Below are 7,288 nucleotides of genomic sequence, written 5' to 3' on the forward strand. Positions count from 1 at the left end.
GTAGTCTTTTCTACAATTTAGTGATAAATGAAAAATAGTTGGACTCTCCAAAGAAATTAGGATGACTTACAATTTAAAATGGAGGAAGTACAAAATACAATTCTGCTCCACATCTACGATGCCTAGGAGTACAGTTGTTGTAATTGTAGATTACTAGTTTGTTCGTACAATTCTCGAATTACTTTTTTAAATAAAAGTCGTACACGTGTACCTCAATGTTAACGGATATGTTTGTCGTTACATGTAGCTGACCGGATAATTGACCAAATACGGTTACCTATTTGATATCTCAAAAGTAATGTTAGAGCATTAATTAATGTTCGGAATCATGTATTATTATTAGGAAAAAATTACCATATTTACGATCTAAATCAACGTTCTTTAATGCTTAGAGGAGGGTTGATCTCTATTCAAAATAGTTGGGTATCTCTCGAAGGATTAGTGATCGCGTCAATAAATTCCCCTTTCCCTTTCCTTTTTTGGTTATTCTTATACTCACCTTTTGGAATATGTTTCTCTCCTTAAACGCACAACTTCACCTGGGGCTATAATCCCATCGAGCAATTGTCTGTAATGGTAGCCAGGCAATAATGAGAGGCAAAGTCACTAAGTCAGTTATATATATGCACGGGCACTTGATTTATTTTGTTTATAAATGGCCGTTTGATTTTAATCTCATTTTCTCCATGATCAAATGTGCTGCATTTAAATTTCTTGTCTCTAAAACTTTCCGCTCCTTGTGACTAATTCCAATATGGACTTTTTTTTATTAGATACAGTGTTGGGCCAGTATTTGAAGAGGCGTGGCGAAGATAATGAAGAGGGATATATATATAGACAATCATCATGACACAATTTCCAATGAAAACTTTCTTGATTGCTCATGTTGCCTATGAACAACAAACGAGGAAGCTCCTAATGACGATTTGAATAATTAACTAAACATTTTCTTGCTTACGTGACACTCTTATTAGAAATACCGATATGCACTTTCCTGTTTGGGATTGCCCTAGAAAAAAAAAAGGGTTAATAGAGTTGAGGTAGGAACATATAGGGCGCAATTCGAGTTTGCTGGAGAGGGCATTTTTTTGCCTACGAATCCCGGGCACTAATTTTTGCGAAGAAGAGTTTACTATCACAAGCCATATTCTTGGCTCCGATTTTCGATCAATAACAATAATAACTAGGAGAAAACGGGAAAATTCATGCGGTGGAGTCGTGGTACTCCTACTCTCACACTCACACACAAAGAAAGAAAAAATGGTCCCCAGCTGAGAAATGGAGTCAAGGAACGTGACTGTAAAATCATGGCGGACCATCTTTTGTTGAATTGACCATAAAAGTTCCTCCCTGCATGCACCTACCATGCCACACCACACCACACCACACCATACCATACCATACCAACTTACCATTAAAAAAAATTGGAGTATGTGCCAGCACTACGGACTTTGTTAACTCACCCATCTTTTGACTCGATGTTTAGGTCCTACTGTCCATACCTGAATACTACTACTTCCATCAAGAGAAATAAAAAGAGAAATGAAATCTGGAACGGAATGTAGGGCGGGCCGGTCAAATCTGCGACGCTGAAAAAGGAAAAGAAAATCCGCCGTGCTGACGGACCATATTGAAGAAACTCAAGGGTACAAAATCTCTGGTCATAGTTTTAGTATGGCCTGATCAAATCTTTGGCCAGGGAGAGCGAGAGCTATTGCTGTGCTGTCTCAGCCGGAGCAGAAGATCCCGTTCCATCCCCCCATCAGTCCCAATCCCCCGCACGCGATCATTCCATTGCTGGGGGTGCAGGCAGCAGGGCGCGCCATCAGGTTACGGTGGACGCGCTCGAAATGGCGCGCCCTCGCTTCTGAAGACCGGCAGAGGCCGCTCGCTCGAATTTCCACGATTAAATTCATCTTACACTTGCAGTTACAAAAAAGATAAATTTTCTGACAATCAGTAACGTTCAAATGCAGTCTAAATTTGTTTTTTTTTAACTGCTAGAGTAAGATGAATTTGACCATGAAATTTTATATATAGATGGGGTAGACCGAGATGTACATTCATGATTTTTTTCAGAATTTTTTGAAGACCTTTTTAGTCGGATTACACGATGATTTCACCAGTTCCGTGATTGCACCAGATATGTCTCTTTTTTTCCCGGCTCCGGGCCCCGACAACCCCTAAAAAAAGTCGCTAGAACCAAACAACGTTCAGGTAGACCCTGACGTCACCGCAGTTTTTTTGCCCGGCCCCGGGCCCCGGCACGGCGGCGTCAGCTTTTGGCGGCCGCGCGCGTCGTCGTGGTCTCGTGGCCTGGTTGTATTGGGGTTTTGAGGTCGGAGGCGGGAAACAGGAGGGAACGCGCGGGCGAGCCAGCGCTGGGGCAAAGGGCAAAAGCTGCCGCGCGTCGGCGGAGCGGAGGTGGGCCGGCAGGCGTTGTGTCGGGGAGGACGGCCGCCGCGTACGTGCTGGACTCGGCGGGGTTGGTCGGGCCGGGGAACTAGCTGAGCTCGGGGCTCGAGCGACCTAGCCGCCCGGCGCACGTGACGGTGGCACGTGCTGTGTCCGCCGAGGGGCAACGCGCAGAGACCCTCCGGCCCGACCGGGTCGCCGCTGGCGCTGGCTGCTCCACGGCGACGCGCACGCGCCGCAGGCCGTGTCGAGCGGGCGGCCTGTGCGCACGCGGCATACCGCGTGTCAGGTGCGGCCGCGCGGGGGGGGGTGGGGGGGGGGGGGGCGGGGAGCAGCCGGTCCGTCACGTGGTTGCCTGGTTGGTGTGCAGGACGCAGACGGACGGTGTGGTGTGGTTTGGTGTGGTGGGCGCCTCGCGTCCCGCGAGTATCTTGTGCAGTACTTCACTCTCTAGTTGAGTTCCTAATGTGTGAGCCCGACCCCACACATCAGTGAGAGGACAGTACTGCATAGCAGTTGCTTGCGCGTCCCCCGTCCCGTCCCGAACACCACCAGCGAGCGCGGTGACCCGGCCAGGGAGGGCGGTTCCCCAGCACGTGCACGGGAGAGCTCGAACTCAAGGTCTACAGTAACACTCGTCCCCCGTCCCGTCCCGAACACCACCAGCGAGCGCGGTGACCCGGCCAGCGGGCCAGGGAGGGCGCTTCCCCAGCACGTGCACGGGAGAGCTCGAACTCGAGGTCTACCGTAACACTCAGGTGTTAATCCACTAGTTAGTTAAATTAATCTCCGATCATTAGTTTCAAACCACGCGACGAAGCACCAACTTGTTTCTGTCAGCCCTGGGCCAGTTCAGCTCGGACCGGTCTGACCGGTAGGGACGACCGGTCTGACCGGTCTAGCCTGAGTCTGAGTTGGTCGGGTTGGGCCCCACAACATTTAAATCTCTCTCACTCCCACACCAGAACCCATGTCCTCAGTGCCCAGCTCTCTCCCTCCCGAGCTCCCTCCTCCTAAAATCCCTCACCCCAAATCCATTCCAAGGCTAGGGGAGCTTCAAATCGGAGTCAAGGATCATCTCCTCCACGTTCTCCTCCACGGGGTGACGCGGGATTGCAAGTTCTTCGTAGGGGGAGCCATTCAAGGTAAATTAGAAGTTTGGATCGATCTCTTGTTCTAAAAGGTTTTAGGTGGTGTTCTCTGGTCAAAAGCGTCCCCATGAACCCTTGAACTAGATCCTAGAAGGTATTTGGAGTTGGTGGGCGATTTTCGCCGCGCCAAGGAATCCTAGATTTTCACTGGATAGGACCGGTCTGACCGGTCGGGGGGACCGGTCTGACCGGTGTCACGGTAGGTTCAGTAGGACCGGTCTGACCGATCTGATGGACCGGTCTGACCGGTGGGGTGTTGGCTGAGAAGGTGAAAGTCGGGGTAGTTGGTACAATTGGTTAGAACTTATTTTGGCTATTAGTTACTTATAATTTTTATAACTCATGCATGCATTCTCATGTCATATGCATATGCACACATGTATCAGCCGCGGCGGAGGAGGTCGTGTACGAGGTGGTTGCGGAGCCGCAGGGGCCAGCCCCGCAGGAGGAGGTTCGCGGGGAGTCAGCCCAAGACCCAACTCACCCTAGTGTTGAGCAGCAAACGCAAGGCAAACCCCCGGTGCAACTCCTATTATTTCAAATTATAACACCTATATATGTCTCTACTACTTGTGCATTAGGTTTAGGAATTTCTTGGAACCCTAGCTCCATGATCCCTAAGTTTCCTCGAGTTTATACTAGTATATGTATAGGACGATAGAAGTGCTATGCTGAATAGTTCCCGACAGAAGACGAGTGACCTCTTACCACTGTCGGTACCCCAGGACTGGGGTACCCCCTCTTTCTGTGTCTAGGCAAGGGCCTTTTGTAGTTATCCTTGACTACATCCAAACAGCTGGACCCCTGCGGTCCGAAGTCCTGTTCTCCCGACAACAATCCGGAACCGTTCCACGACTGGGGAAGGTCCGGAGACGCCACGTGTCCTGGGAGAGGCAGGCACTCAAACGCAAGTAGCTGGGGCTCCGGACCTCCTGAGGAGTCCGGACCCCCGCGGAGTCCCGGACCCCTCATGGGGTCCTGGACCACCTGTATAGTGACCGGACCCCTCTCTGAGGGAAGAAGTCGACGCCCTGCCTCGGGGCGGTCCGGAGCCGACACGTGTCTACAGGGACAAGGCCGCTTGGTCTCCGTACTAAGCCTCACCCACCGCTGCATTCATTGTGGTAGGTGGACGTCCGCATTGATGCAGCAGAAGCCGAGGCGATTCCTTGACCAGGGGGCTATTGATCGCGTATTACCAAGACGCGTAGTGGAGCCGCTGGCGCCGCCCACTCCGCGCCTGCCAGTCTGCCATGACAGAAGGATGTGACTGCTCGGCTTCACCCATTATGATGCCTACATAATAACCTCAGCAGGCCACGCCGTAAGCTACGTTACTCCAACGGGCACCTAGCTGACGGGACAAGAGAAGACCCCCCTGAGTCAGAAGGGCAACAGTGTGCGGAAGCATATCGGAGGAAAGATTCGCAACTACTGTAGCCGTTTGAATACTCTGCGCAGTATGCTGCACAGTCACGTTGGGCCCACCTGTCGGGGCCCCAACGTCCAATGTATCCGCTCCCCCCTTGGTCTATAAAAGGAGGGGGCGCCGCTAGAAAACCTCAGGCTGGGTGGTTGCCAAGGCCAGCAGAGGATAAGTTTATTCACACCACCAAGAACAATACATCTCCCAGTGGACGTAGGGTATTACGCTCCGGGGCGGCCCGAACCACTCTAAATCGTGTGTTCTTGAGTCCTCGTCTCAGCGTAGATTCAGCCCCATCGCCTAGTGCTTCCCCGAGTACTCCCTCACTGGGAATAGGCGGGTGCGCTCCGTCACCCGGCTGTGGGTACCCCTAGAAACCCCACGACATTTTTCCCCAAATGTCGTGGTGCTGCAGACCACGGCCGGGTGGCGGAAGGCACCCGCCCTAACCCAGAGGGTGTGTGTACTCGGGGGTTAGCTAGTCCTAGTTCGATCTCGCTCAAGAACACGATGAACACAGCGGGATTAGAGTGGTTCGGGCCGCCGGAGCGTAATACCCTACGTCCACTGTGTGTTGTATTGCCCTCCCACGAGAGTGAGAGAGTTGTGAGAGCTTGTGTGTCCAGAGAGCTTGTTCGAGAGATCTCCCCGCTTGAAGGAGGGCGTGCTCTCCCTTTTATATGTCCAAGGGGAGCACGTACACTGAGCGGGGCCCCGACATGTGGACCCGGCGATGTATTATAAACTACACTTTGGCCTTCAATGCCTCAGATCCGGAGATCTTGTCGTCGGCTTCCGTGCGTAGCTTCTGACCAGGGATGGTCTTGAGCTGTCCTGTCAGAGTAGAGTCTAGCCTCTGCAGCCGCGCGTCGAGGTCATGATGAAGCGCCGAACTACTGACTCAGTCCACTGTAGCAGCATGTACTATTGCTCCAGTCAGTAGCTGGTCATCATGACTCGTCGTCCATGCTCGCGGCGCTGAGTCTTTAATGCTTGCCTTGGTAACTGACGAGCCGCCTCGGTAACTGGCGATCCACAGTGTGGACTGACAAAAGCTGCCCCGTGCCCAGCGGCAGCAGAGCACGCCTCAACCACTCGCACTTAATGCGGGTGGGTGAGGGAGCTTCCAGCGGAAGGCTTACGCCCGCGTCTGCGTGACACGTGGCGGCTCCGGACCCCTCCCGGGCAGCTAGCTGAGCCGAGAGCTCACGGGGGTCCGGATAGGCACGTGGAGGTCCCGGACCCATCAGCGGGAGTCCGGATGGCACGTGGAGGTCCCGGACCCACGTGCGGGGGTCCGGGTCCGCGGCCATAGGTACTGAGTATTTCCACCTCTAGGACACGTGGTGACACCGGACCCGTCCCCGAGTAGGAAGCGGGTCCGGGACCGTTGGTCCGGTGAGATGGAGTCGGACCCCAGGGGTCCGGCTGCTCAGCTCCTTAGGGCGTAGTTACGGATAACTACGCGAGTCTTGGCACAGTAGGAGTGGGTACTCCAGTTGCAGGGTACCGACAGAGGCCCCCGGGCCCGCCTCGGGAGAGGCAACGAACCCGCAGGTGGGGCCACTACTGTGAGCAACTTGGCTGCTTCTGGCGCCCAGCGGTGCGCGCCGCTGGGGTCTTGTCCTGCGTCGTCCATTCTTTGGGTCACCTGCTGCATCATCACGTTTGGACCTGCACATGACTCAAGGTAGATGCTTAGTAGCGTGCCCACGGGTCCCAAATCCTGTTGGCTGTAATCCTTTGAGATAGACAGCTAGGTTCAGCGAACGGAGCTCAAGGGGCCGGCCTTTAGGTTAAGAGAAAGTCCGGACCTCCAGGTTCCCAGTCCTAGGTACTACATCACTCATTCACAGGAGGTGGTGCGTGCAGGCTTAGGGTACGGAACCAGGCTGTAAGGATCGATGGACCAAGAGGGGGGGTGAATTGGGCCTTTTTCAAATTTCTAAGATAGATAAAACAACCTTAGCCTATGCAATGCTAGTAAGGCTCAATTCACCAATCGGCTAAACAAAGCAAACTACACAAACTAACAAAGATATGAAACTAAGCAAGGTAGAGCTAAGCTATGATCTCTAAGGTCAAGCACATGAAAGAATGCATGAAAGTAAGTGCTTGAAAAGAAAGAGAGTGCAAGAGACAACCGGATTTTTCCCGTGGTGTCGATGTGTTGGCACACACCCCTAATCCACGTTGTGACACTCACTAAGAGTCTTGTCACCTCCCATGTCACCGAGACTTGGGCGCTCACTAAGAGTCTCCGTTCACCATCCCGGCGTGGTGGAGCTCAAGCCAC

This window comes from Panicum virgatum, chromosome 2N (assembly GCF_016808335.1).
Source record: "Panicum virgatum strain AP13 chromosome 2N, P.virgatum_v5, whole genome shotgun sequence".
In the NCBI taxonomy this organism is placed as follows: domain Eukaryota; kingdom Viridiplantae; phylum Streptophyta; class Magnoliopsida; order Poales; family Poaceae; genus Panicum; species Panicum virgatum.